The 13,929-nt window shown below is 41.9% G+C and overlaps 1 protein-coding gene across 1 annotated transcript in view; it reads right to left on the bottom strand.

Moving 5' to 3' along the window:
• LOC112218951 (epidermal growth factor receptor kinase substrate 8-like protein 2) overlaps positions 1-13,929 on the bottom strand; it is a 113,215-nt gene that overhangs the window by 51,986 nt on the left and 47,300 nt on the right.

A 13,929-nucleotide genomic window follows, 5' to 3' on the forward strand; every position in this document is an offset into this window, starting at 1 on the left:
TAAAACCCAAAGTAAAACACAGAGGTCTAAGAGTGAGTAGGCTACTAATAAAACCCAAAGTAAAACACAGAGAGGTCTGAGAGTGAGTAGGCTACTAATAAAACCCAAAGTAAAACACAGAGAGGTCTGAGAGTGAGTAGGCTACTAATAAAACCCAAAGTAAAACACAGAGGTCTAAGAGTGAGTAGGCTACTAATAAAACCCAAAGTAAAACACAGAGGTCTAAGAGTGAGTAGGCTACTAATAAAACCCAAAGTAAAACACAGAGAGGTCTAAGAGTGAGTAGGCTACTAATAAAACCCAAAGTAAAACACAGAGAGGTCTGAGAGTGAGTAGGCTACTAATAAAACCCAAAGTAAAACACAGAGAGGTCTGAGAGTGAGTAGGCTACTAATAAAACCCAAAGTAAAACACAGAGGTCTAAGAGTGAGTAGGCTACTAATAAAACCCAAAGTAAAACACAGAGAGGTCTGAGAGTGAGTAGGCTACTAATAAAACCCAAAGTAAAACACAGAGGTCTGAGAGTGAGTAGGCTACTAATAAAACCCAAAGTAAAACACAGAGAGGTCTAAGAGTGAGTAGGCTACTAATAAAACCCAAAGTAAAACACAGAGAGGTCTGAGAGTGAGTAGGCTACTAATAAAACCCAAAGTAAAACACAGAGGTCTGAGAGTGAGTAGGCTACTAATAAAACCCAAAGTAAAACACAGAGAGGTCTGAGAGTGGGTAGGCTACTAATAAAACCCAAAGTAAAACACAGAGGTCTGAGAGTGAGTAGGCTACTAATAAAACCCAAAGTAAAACACAGAGAGGTCTGAGAGTGAGTAGGCTACGAATAAAACCCAAAGTAAAACACAGAGAGGTCTGAGAGTGAGTAGGCTACTAATAAAACCCAAAGTAAAACACAGAGAGGTCTGAGAGTGAGTAGGCTACTAATAAAACCCAAAGTAAAACAAAGAGAGGTCTGAGAGTGAGTAGGCTACTAATAAAACCCAAAGTAAAACACAGAGGTCTGAGAGTGAGTAGGCTACTAATAAAACCCAAAGTAAAACACAGAGAGGTCTAAGAGTGAGTAGGCTACTAATAAAACCCAAAGTAAAACACAGAGAGGTCTGAGAGTGAGTAGGCTACTAATAAAACCCAAAGTAAAACACAGAGAGGTCTAAGAGTGAGTAGGCTACTAATAAAACCCAAAGTAAAACACAGAGAGGTCTGAGAGTGAGTAGGCTACTAATAAAACCCAAAGTAAAACACAGAGGTCTGAGAGTGAGTAGGCTACTAATAAAACCCAAAGTAAAACACAGAGAGGTCTGAGAGTGGGTAGGCTACTAATAAAACCCAAAGTAAAACACAGAGGTCTGAGAGTGAGTAGGCTACTAATAAAACCCAAAGTAAAACACAGAGAGGTCTGAGAGTGAGTAGGCTACTAATAAAACCCAAAGTAAAACACAGAGAGGTCTGAGAGTGAGTAGGCTACTAACAAAACCCAAAGTAAAACACAGAGAGGTCTGAGAGTGAGTAGGCTACTAATAAAACCCAAAGTAAAACACAGAGAGGTCTGAGAGTGGGTAGGCTACTAATAAAACCCAAAGTAAAACACAGAGGTCTGAGAGTGAGTAGGCTACTAATAAAACCCAAAGTAAAACACAGAGGTCTGAGAGTGAGTAGGCTACTAATAAAACCCAAAGTAAAACACAGAGAGGTCTGAGAGTGAGTAGGCTACTAATAAAACCCAAAGTAAAACACAGAGGTCTAAGAGTGAGTAGGCTACTAATAAAACCCAAAGTAAAACACAGAGAGGTCTGAGAGTGAGTAGGCTACTAATAAAACCCAAAGTAAAACACAGAGGTCTGAGAGTGAGTAGGCTACTAATAAAACCCAAAGTAAAACACAGAGAGGTCTAAGAGTGAGTAGGCTACTAATAAAACCCAAAGTAAAACACAGAGAGGTCTGAGAGTGAGTAGGCTACTAATAAAACCCAAAGTAAAACACAGAGGTCTGAGAGTGAGTAGGCTACTAATAAAACCCAAAGTAAAACACAGAGGGTCTGAGAGTGGGTAGGCTACTAATAAAACCCAAAGTAAAACACAGAGGTCTGAGAGTGAGTAGGCTACTAATAAAACCCAAAGTAAAACACAGAGGTCTGAGAGTGAGTAGGCTACTAATAAAACCCAAAGTAAAACACAGAGAGGTCTGAGAGTGAGTAGGCTACTAATAAAACCCAAAGTAAAACACAGAGAGGTCTGAGAGTGAGTAGGCTACTAATAAAACCCAAAGTAAAACAAAGAGAGGTCTGAGAGTGAGTAGGCTACTAATAAAACCCAAAGTAAAACAAGTGAGTAGGCTCTAATAAAACCCAAAGTAAAACACAGAGAGGTCTAAGTAGGCTACTAATAAAACCCAAAGTAAAACACAGAGAGGTCTGAGAGTGAGTAGGCTACTAATAAAACCCAAAGTAAAACACAGAGAGGTCTGAGAGTGAGTAGGCTACTAATAAAACCCAAAGTAAAACACAGAGAGTCTGAGAGTGAGGCTAGGCTAAAACCAAATAAAACCAGAGGTCTGAAAGTAAAACACAGAGGTCTGAGAGTGAGTAGGCTACTAATAAAACCCAAAGTAAAACACAGAGGGTCTGAGAGTGAGTAGGCTACTAATAAAACCAAAGTAAAACACAGAGGTCTGAGAGTGAGTAGGCTACTAATAAAACCCAAAGTAAAACACAGAGAGGTCTGAGAGTGAGTAGGCTACTAATAAAACCCAAAGTAAAACACAGAGGTCTGAGAGTGAGTAGGCTACTAATAAAACCCAAAGTAAAACACAGAGAGGTCTGAGAGTGAGTAGGCTACTAATAAAACCCAAAGTAAAACACAGAGAGGTCTGAGAGTGAGTAGGCTACTAATAAAACCCAAAGTAAAACACAGAGAGGTCTGAGAGTGAGTAGGCTACTAATAAAACCCAAAGTAAAACACAGAGGTCTGAGAGTGAGTAGGCTACTAATAAAACCCAAAGTAAAACACAGAGAGGTCTGAGAGTGAGTAGGCTACTAATAAAACCCAAAGTAAAACACAGAGAGGTCTGAGAGTGAGTAGGCTACTAATAAAACCCAAAGTAAAACACAGAGAGGTCTGAGAGTGAGTAGGCTACTAATAAAACCCAAAGTAAAACACAGAGAGGTCTGAGAGTGAGTAGGCTACTAATAAAACCCAAAGTAAAACACAGAGAGGTCTGAGAGTGAGTAGGCTACTAATAAAACCCAAAGTAAAACACAGAGAGGTCTGAGAGTGAGTAGGCTACTAATAAAACCCAAAGTAAAACACAGAGAGGTCTGAGAGTGGGTAGGCTACTAATAAAACCCAAAGTAAAACACAGAGGTCTGAGAGTGAGTAGGCTACTAATAAAACCCAAAGTAAAACACAGAGAGGTCTGAGAGTGAGTAGGCTACTAATAAAACCCAAAGTAAAACACAGAGAGGTCTGAGAGTGAGTAGGCTACTAATAAAACCCAAAGTAAAACACAGAGAGGTCTGAGAGTGGGTAGGCTACTAATAAAACCCAAAGTAAAACACAGAGGTCTGAGAGTGAGTAGGCTACTAATAAAACCCAAAGTAAAACACAGAGAGGTCTGAGAGTGAGTAGGCTACTAATAAAACCCAAAGTAAAACACAGAGAGGTCTGAGAGTGAGTAGGCTACTAACAAAACCCAAAGTAAAACACAGAGAGGTCTGAGAGTGAGTAGGCTACTAATAAAACCCAAAGTAAAACACAGAGAGGTCTGAGAGTGAGTAGGCTACTAATAAAACCCAAAGTAAAACACAGAGGTCTGAGAGTGAGTAGGCTACTAATAAAACCCAAAGTAAAACACAGAGAGGTCTAAGAGTGAGTAGGCTACTAATAAAACCCAAAGTAAAACACAGAGAGGTCTGAGAGTGAGTAGGCTACTAATAAAACCCAAAGTAAAACACAGAGGTCTGAGAGTGAGTAGGCTACTAATAAAACCCAAAGTAAAACACAGAGAGTCTGAGAGTGAGTAGGCTACTAATAAAACCCAAAGTAAAACACAGAGAGGTCTGAGAGTGAGTAGGCTACTAATAAAACCCAAAGTAAAACACAGAGAGGTCTGAGAGTGAGTAGGCTACTAATAAAACCCAAAGTAAAACACAGAGAGGTCTGAGAGTGGGTAGGCTACTAATAAAACCCAAAGTAAAACACAGAGGTCTGAGAGTGAGTAGGCTACTAATAAAACCCAAAGTAAAACACAGAGAGGTCTGAGAGTGAGTAGGCTACTAATAAAACCCAAAGTAAAACACAGAGAGTCTGAGAGTGAGTAGGCTACTAATAAAACCCAAAGTAAAACACAGAGAGGTCTGAGAGTGAGTAGGCTACTAATAAAACCCAAAGTAAAACACAGAGAGGTCTGAGAGTGGGTAGGCTACTAATAAAACCCAAAGTAAAACACAGAGGTCTGAGAGTGAGTAGGCTACTAATAAAACCCAAAGTAAAACACAGAGAGTCTGAGAGTGAGTAGGCTACTAATAAAAAACCCAAAGTAAAACACAGAGAGGTCTGAGAGTGAGTAGGCTACTAATAAAACCCAAAGTAAAACACAGAGAGGTCTGAGAGTGAGTAGGCTACTAATAAAACCCAAAGTAAAACACAGAGAGGTCTGAGAGTGAGTAGGCTACTAATAAAACCCAAAGTAAAACACAGAGAGGTCTGAGAGTGAGTAGGCTACTAATAAAACCCAAAGTAAAACACAGAGAGGTCTGAGAGTGAGTAGGCTACTAATAAAACCCAAAGTAAAACACAGAGAGGTCTAAGAGTGAGTAGGCTACTAATAAAACCCAAAGTAAAACACAGAGAGGTCTAAGAGTGAGTAGGCTACTAATAAAACCCAAAGTAAAACACAGAGAGGTCTGAGAGTGAGTAGGCTACTAATAAAACCCAAAGTAAAACACAGAGAGGTCTGAGAGTGAGTAGGCTACTAATAAAACCCAAAGTAAAACACAGAGGTCTGAGAGTGAGTAGGCTACTAATAAAACCCAAAGTAAAACACAGAGAGGTCTGAGAGTGAGTAGGCTACTAATAAAACCCAAAGTAAAACACAGAGAGGTCTAAGAGTGAGTAGGCTACTAATAAAACCCAAAGTAAAACACAGAGAGGTCTAAGAGTGAGTAGGCTACTAATAAAACCCAAAGTAAAACACAGAGAGGTCTAAGAGTGAGTAGGCTACTAATAAAACCCAAAGTAAAACACAGAGGGTCTGAGAGTGAGTAGGCTACTAATAAAACCCAAAGTAAAACACAGAGAGGTCTGAGAGTGAGTAGGCTAGTACCCAAAGTAAACACAGAATAAAGTGAGTAGGCTACTAATAAAACCCAAAGTAAAACACAGAGGTCTGAGAGTGAGTAGGCTACTAATAAAACCCAAAGTAAAACACAGAGAGGTCTGAGAGTGAGTAGGCTACTAATAAAACCCAAAGTAAAACACAGAGAGGTCTGAGAGTGAGTAGGCTACTAATAAAACCCAAAGTAAAACACAGAGAGGTCTAAGAGTGAGTAGGCTACTAATAAAACCCAAAGTAAAACACAGAGGTCTGAGAGTGAGTAGGCTACTAATAAAACCCAAAGTAAAACACAGAGAGGTCTAAGAGTGAGTAGGCTACTAATAAAACCCAAAGTAAAACACAGAGAGGTCTGAGAGTGAGTAGGCTACTAATAAAACCCAAAGTAAAACACAGAGAGGTCTGAGAGTGAGTAGGCTACTAATAAAACCCAAAGTAAAACACAGAGAGGTCTGAGAGTGAGTAGGCTACTAATAAAACCCAAAGTAAAACACAGAGAGGTCTAAGAGTGAGTAGGCTACTAATAAAACCCAAAGTAAAACACAGAGGTCTGAGAGTGAGTAGGCTACTAATAAAACCCAAAGTAAAACACAGAGAGGTCTGAGAGTGAGTAGGCTACTAATAAAACCCAAAGTAAAACACAGAGAGGTCTGAGAGTGAGTAGGCTACTAATAAAACCCAAAGTAAAACACAGAGAGGTCTAAGAGTGAGTAGGCTACTAATAAAACCCAAAGTAAAACACAGAGGTCTGAGAGTGAGTAGGCTACTAATAAAACCCAAAGTAAAACACAGAGAGGTCTGAGAGTGAGTAGACTACTAATAAAACCCAAAGTAAAACACAGAGAGGTCTAAGAGTGAGTAGGCTACTAATAAAACCCAAAGTAAAACACAGAGAGGTCTAAGAGTGAGTAGGCTACTAATAAAACCCAAAGTAAAACACAGAGAGGTCTGAGAGTGAGTAGGCTACTAATAAAACCCAAAGTAAAACACAGAGAGGTCTAAGAGTGAGTAGGCTACTAATAAAACCCAAAGTAAAACACAGAGAGGTCTGAGAGTGAGTAGGCTACTAATAAAACCCAAAGTAAAACACAGAGGTCTAAGAGTGAGTAGGCTACTAATAAAACCCAAAGTAAAACACAGAGAGGTCTAAGAGTGAGTAGGCTACTAATAAAACCCAAAGTAAAACACAGAGAGGTCTAAGAGTGAGTAGGCTACTAATAAAACCCAAAGTAAAACACAGAGAGGTCTAAGAGTGAGTAGGCTACTAATAAAACCCAAAGTAAAACACAGAGAGGTCTGAGAGTGAGTAGGCTACTAATAAAACCCAAAGTAAAACACAGAGAGGTCTGAGAGTGAGTAGGCTACTAATAAAACCCAAAGTAAAACACAGAGAGGTCTGAGAGTGAGTAGGCTACTAATAAAACCCAAAGTAAAACACAGAGGTCTGAGAGTGAGTAGGCTACTAATAAAACCCAAAGTAAAACACAGAGAGGTCTAAGAGTGAGTAGGCTACTAATAAAACCCAAAGTAAAACACAGAGAGGTCTGAGAGTGAGTAGGCTACTAATAAAACCCAAAGTAAAACACAGAGAGGTCTGAGAGTGAGTAGGCTACTAATAAAACCCAAAGTAAAACACAGAGAGGTCTGAGAGTGAGTAGGCTACTAATAAAACCCAAAGTAAAACACAGAGAGGTCTAAGAGTGAGTAGGCTACTAATAAAACCCAAAGTAAAACACAGAGGTCTGAGAGTGAGTAGGCTACTAATAAAACCCAAAGTAAAACACAGAGAGGTCTGAGAGTGAGTAGGCTACTAATAAAACCCAAAGTAAAACACAGAGAGGTCTAAGAGTGAGTAGGCTACTAATAAAACCCAAAGTAAAACACAGAGGTCCGAGAGTGAGTAGGCTACTAATAAAACCCAAAGTAAAACACAGAGAGGTCTAAGAGTGAGTAGGCTACTAATAAAACCCAAAGTAAAACACAGAGAGGTCTAAGAGTGAGTAGGCTACTAATAAAACCCAAAGTAAAACACAGAGAGGTCTGAGAGTGAGTAGGCTACTAATAAAACCCAAAGTAAAACACAGAGGTCTAAGAGTGAGTAGGCTACTAATAAAACCCAAAGTAAAACACAGAGGTCTGAGAGTGAGTAGGCTACTAATAAAACCCAAAGTAAAACACAGAGAGGTCTAAGAGTGAGTAGGCTACTAATAAAACCCAAAGTAAAACACAGAGGTCTAAGAGTGAGTAGGCTACTAATAAAACCCAAAGTAAAACACAGAGGTCTGAGAGTGAGTAGGCTACTAATAAAACCCAAAGTAAAACACAGAGAGGTCTAAGAGTGAGTAGGCTACTAATAAAACCCAAAGTAAAACACAGAGAGGTCTAAGAGTGAGTAGGCTACTAATAAAACCCAAAGTAAAACACAGAGAGGTCTGAGAGTGAGTAGGCTACTCATAAAACCCAAAGTAAAACACAGAGGTCTAAGAGTGAGTAGGCTACTAATAAAACCCAAAGTAAAACACAGAGAGGTCTGAGAGTGAGTAGGCTACTAATAAAACCCAAAGTAAAACACAGAGAGGTCTGAGAGTGAGTAGGCTACTAATAAAACCCAAAGTAAAACACAGAGAGGTCTGAGAGTGAGTAGGCTACTAATAAAACCCAAACACACCCACGGTTGAGTGGTAGAAAGGTTATATTCATAGTAAGTGTAACCTGCCCTGGTTAATCACTGACTTCTGGTCCACATGTTATGTTGCTATAACCCTTGCTCTGAACCCCGCTATGACCCCTGCTATGACCCCTGATCTGACCCCTGGTATGAGCCCCGCTATGACCCCTAATATGACCCCTGGTATGAACCCTGCTATGACCCCTGCTATGAGCCTCGCTAGGAGCCCTGGTATGAGCCTTGCTATGAGCCCTGTTATGAGCTCCGCTATGACCCCTGCTATGACCCCTGCTATGAGCCCCACTCTGACCCCTGCTATGACCCCCGCTATGAGCCCCGCTATGAGCCAAATCATGACAAAACAAAAAGATAATTACTTGACACATTGGAAAAACAGAGCAAACTAGAATGCTATTTGGCCCTAAACAGAGAGTACACAGCGGCAGAATACCTGACCACTGTGACTGACACAAACTTAAGGAAAGCTTTGACTATGTACAGACTCAGTGAGCATAGCCTTGCTATTGGGAAAGGCCGTCGTAGGCAGACATGGCTCTCAAGAGAAGACAGGCTATGTGCTCACTGCCCACAAAATGAGGTGGAAACTGAGCTGCACTTCCTAACCTCCTGCCCAATGTATGACCATATTAGAGAGACATATTTCCCTCAGATTACACAGATCCAAAAAGAATTTGAAAACAAACCCAATTTTGATAAACTCCCATATCTACTGGGTGAAATTCCACAGTGTGCATCACAGCAGCAAGATTTGTGACTTGTTGCCACGAGAAAAGGGCAACCAGTGAAGAACACGCACCATTGTAAATACAACCCATATCTATGCTGATTTATTGTTCTTTTTGTACTTGAACTATTTGCACATCATTGCAACACTGTATATATATATATATATATATATATATATATATATATATATATATATATATATGACATTTGAAATGTCTTTATTCTTTTGGAACTTGTAATGTGTAATATTTACTGTTCATTTCACTTTTGTTAATTATCTACTTTCACCTGCTTTGGCAATGTTAACATATGTTTCCCATGCCAATAAATGGAATGCATGAATGTGAGAGAGAGCGAGAGAGAGAGAGGCAGGCAGGCAGGCAGGCAGTGAGAGTGAGAGAGAGGGGCAGGCAGACAGACAGACAGACAGACAGGGTGAGAGAGAGACACAACCTCTCACCACTCTACTATAACTACATTGTAAAGGTACTTTATTGCATCATCTCTACTTCTGGAGTTTATGTCCCCAATGGGATCCATTTCCCTACTTCTGATGAGCCATACCTCTAAAGGAATAAACTTCCTTTTGGGAACAAATGCTGTGTCTGAGCTGAACATTCAGTTCACCCCCTCATTCAAAACTATCTAATCTAACAAGATTAAAAACGATCTTGACAATCTATATTACTGGGGCGGCAGGTAGCCTAGTCGTTAGAGCTTTGGACTAGTAACCGAAAGGTTGCAAGATCAAATCCCCTATATAAAAATCTGTTGTTCTGCCCCTGAACAAGGCGGTTAACCCAATGTTCCTAGACCGTCATTGAAAATAAGAATTTGTTCTTAATTGACTTGCCTAGTTAAATAAAGGTACAAATAAATGACTGCACCACATAGTTCTGAAACAACTCTGGAAACTAAGATTTAAGCAATAAGGACTGTGGGGATGTGGTAATCAAATGTTATTTTGGTCACATTCACATATTTATAGATGTTATTGCGGGTGTAGTGAAATGCTCCTGAAATGTTCCTAGCTCCAGCAGTGCAGTAGTATCTAACAATTCACAACAATACACACACATCTAAAAGTAAAATGGAATTAAGAAATATATAAATATTATGATGAGCAATGTTGGAGAGGCATTGACTAAAATAGAGTAGAATAGAATACAGTACATACATATGAGATGAGTAAAGCAGTATGGAACCATTCTGACCAGTGTTCCATTATTAAAGTGGCCAGTGACTCCATGTCTATGTACATAAGGCAGCAGCCTCTAAGGTGCAGGGTTGAGTAACTGGGTGGAGGTCAGCTGGTGATGGCTATTTAACAGTCTGATGGCCTTGAGATAGAATATGTTTTTACAGTTTCTCGGTCCCTGTTTTGATGCAGCTGTACTGACCTCGCCTTTTGGATGGAAGTGGGGTGAACAGGCTGTGGCTCAAGTGGTTGTTATCCTTGGTGATCTTTTTGGCCTTCCTGTGACATCGGGTGCTGTAGATGTCATGGAGGGCAGGTAGTTTGCCCCTCATGATGTGTTGGGCATACTGCACCACCCTCTGGAGAGCCCTGCGGTTGTGGGTGGTGAAGTTGCCGTACCAGGCAGTGATACAGCCCGACAGGATGCTCTCAATTGTGTATCTGTAAAAGTTTGTGAGGGTTTTAGGTGAAAAGCCACATTTCTTCAGCCTCCTAAGGTTGAAGAGAAGCTGTTGCGCCTTCTTCACCACACTGTCTGTCTGGGTAGATCATTTCAGATAGTCGTTGATGTGTACGCCGAGGAACTTGAAGCTTTTCACCTTCTCCACTGCGTTCCCGTCGATGTGGATATGGGATGTGCTCTTTCGGCTGTTTCCTGAAGTCCACGATCAGCTCCTTCACTTTCCTAGCCCCACTCTGCCAGGGCCCTCACCTCCTCCCTATTGGCTGTCTTGTCATTCTTGGTAATCAGGCCGACAACTGTTGTATTGTCTGCAAACTTGATGATTGAGTTGGAGGCGTGCGTGGCCATGCAGTCATGGGTGAACAGAGAGTACAGGAGGGGGCTGAGCACGCACCCTTGTGGGGCCCCTGTGTTGATGATCAGCAAAGTGGAGGGGTTGTTTCCTACCTACAGCACCTGGGGGTGGCCTGTCAGGAAACCCAGGACCCAGTTGCACAGGGCGGGGTTCAGACCCGGGGCTCTGAGCTTGGTGGGTACTATGGTGTTGAAGGCTGAGCTATAGTCAATGAACAGCATTCTTACATAGGTATTCCTCTTGTCCAGATGGGATAGGGAAGTGTGATGGCGATTGCATTGTCTGTGGACCTATTTGGGTGGTAAGCAAATTGAAGTGGGTCTAGGGTGTCAGGTAAGGTGGAGGTGATATGATCCTTGACTAGCCTCTCAAAGCACTTCATGATGACAGAAGTGACTACTATGAGGCGATAGTCATTTAGTTCAGTTACCTTTGCCTTCTTGGGTACAGGAACAATGGTAGCCATCTTGAGGCATGTAGGGACAGCAGACTGGGATAGGGAGAGATTGAGTATGTCCATAAACAGACCAGCAAGCAGGTATGTGCATGCTCTGAGGACGCAGCTAGGTATACCATCTGGGCCGGCAGCCTTGCGAGGGTTAATACGCTTAAATAATGTCTAACTCACGTCGGCATGGATTCCGATTGGTCAGACCAGCGTTGAATAGACCTTAGCACGGGTACTTCCTGTTTGAGTTTCTGCCTATAGGAAGGAATGAGCTAAATGGAGTCATGATCTGATTATGCCGAAGTGAGGGCGGGGGAGGGTCTTGTAGATATCCCAGAAGTTGGAGTAGCAGTGATCTAGATTGAGTGTTTTAGCATGGCTAAGTGCTGTTCTTAAGCATGACATAACGTGGAGTGCCTGAGTGACTTCTCTCTGCTACCGCACGGAAAGCAGTACCGGAGCGCGAAGATCCAAAAGGCTCCTTAACAGATTCTACCACCAAGCCACCAAATATTCCGGATGGCCATTTGATTAATTGCAGACTGCCGGAATAGTTACGCTGCTGCTATTCGCTGTTTATTATCTATGCATAGTCACTTCAGCATGTACAAATTACCTTGACTAACCTGAACCCCCGCACCTTTACTTGGTACCGGTACCCCCTGTATATAACCTCATTATAGTTATTTTATTGTGTTACTTTTTATTTTTGACTTTAGTTTATTTAGTAAATATTTTCTTAACTCTTTCTTGAACTGCATTGTTGGTTAAAGGCTTGTAGGTAAGCATTTCACGGTTGCATTCGACGCATGGGACAGATACAAATGGATTTCATTTGAGGCGTCACTACAGACCCGGGTTCGTTCCCCGGCTGTGTCACAACCGGCTGTGACTGGGAGTCCCATAGGACGGCGCCCAGCGTCGTCTGGTTTAGGGGAGGGCTTTACTTGGCTCATCATGTTCTAGCGACTCCTTGTGGCGGGCCAGGCGTCTGCAGGCTGACTTCAGTCGTCAGTTGAACGGTGTTTCATCCGACACATTGGTGCGGCTGGCTTCATGAGTTAAGCTGGCGAGTGTTAAAGGAGCGCGTTTTGGCGGGTCATGTTTCGGAGGACGCATGACTCGACCTTCGCCCTTTGAGGAGTTGTAGCGATGAGACAAGATCGTAATTGAATCACAATTGGATATCACAAAATTGGGAAGAAAAGGGGTTAAAATACCAACAAAAATAAATAAACTGGTTACCAATGTAATTAGAGCAGTAAAAATAAATGTTTTGTCATACCCGTGGTATATGGTCTGATATACCAAGGCTGTCAGCCAATCAGCATTCAGGGCTCAAACCACCCAGTTTATAATACTAATTATACTTCTATGGTGGATAAAAACGCCATGGTGCCACTTTTCAGAGGCACAGATTGACCAAAGTAGGGGTTAAAGGTCAGTCATTACATGTGTATGTCTGTGTCCATATTCCCAAAAACATTGCTTTACTTCCTTGTCAATGCTGTGATAGGGATCCAGCCAATCACTGTTTGTTGTATTGCTGCCAAGATAAATGTTGTTACTTTGGATCAGGGCAGCTGGCGGCGCTGGATGTGGGGACCTGCAGTCCCTCATGATGAGGATGGGCAGCTGGTGGCGCTGGATGTGGGGACCTGCAGTCCCTCATGATGAGGATGGGCAGCTGGCGGCGCTGGATGTGGGGACCTGCAGTCCCTCATGATGAGGATGGGCAGCTGGCGGACATGGATGTGGGGACCTGCAGTCCCTCATGATGAGGATGGGCAGCTGGCGGACATGGATGTGGGGACCTGCAGTCCCTCATGATGAGGATGGGCAGCTGGCGGCACTGGATGTGGACCTGCAGTCCCTCATGATGAGGATGGGCAGCTGGCGGCGCTGGATGTGGACCTGCAGTCCCTCATGATGAGGATGGGCAGCTGGTGGCGCTGGATGTGGACCTGCAGTCCCTCATGATGAGTTCAAAGTTCTCTGCTTTGGAGTATGTTTGGTATTTTAGTATTTTGGTATTTGGTATTTTAGTATTTTGGTATTTTGGTATTTTAGTATTTTGGTATTTGATTAGGATCCCCATTAGTTGTTGCGAAAACAGCAACTACTCTTCCTGGGTTCCACACAGAACATGAAACATGTTTTGCTTTATCTAATTTTTTAAACCAGGTGTTTATTCTAGCAATTCTGAGATGGAACGGAGTTCCATGCAATAATGTCTCTATATAATACTGTACGCTTTCTTGAATTTGTTCTGGATTTGGGGACTGTGAAAAGACCCCTGGTGGCATGTCTGGTGGGGTAAATGTGTGTGTGTAAGAGCTGTGTGTAAGTTGACTATGCAAACAATTTAGAATTTTCTACACATGAATGTTTCTTATAAAAAGAAGAAGTGATGCAGTCAGTCTCTCCTCAACTCTTAGCCAAGAGAGACTGGCATGTATAGTATTTATATCAGCCCTCTGATTACAATTAAGAGCAAAACGTGCCGCTCTGTTCTGGCCCAGCTGCAGCTTAACTAGGGCTTTACTTGCAGCACTCAATCACACGACTGGACAATAATCAAGATTAGACAAAACAAGAGCCCGCGGACTTGCTTTTTGGAGTGTGGTGTCAAAATAGGAGAGCATCTCTTTGGTCGGCTCTAGGCAGACCTAATATTTAATGCTCAACTACTTTTCAAAGGAATAGCTGA

Source organism: Oncorhynchus tshawytscha, linkage group LG19, assembly GCF_018296145.1.
Source record: "Oncorhynchus tshawytscha isolate Ot180627B linkage group LG19, Otsh_v2.0, whole genome shotgun sequence".
Taxonomy (NCBI): Eukaryota; Metazoa; Chordata; class Actinopteri; order Salmoniformes; family Salmonidae; genus Oncorhynchus; species Oncorhynchus tshawytscha.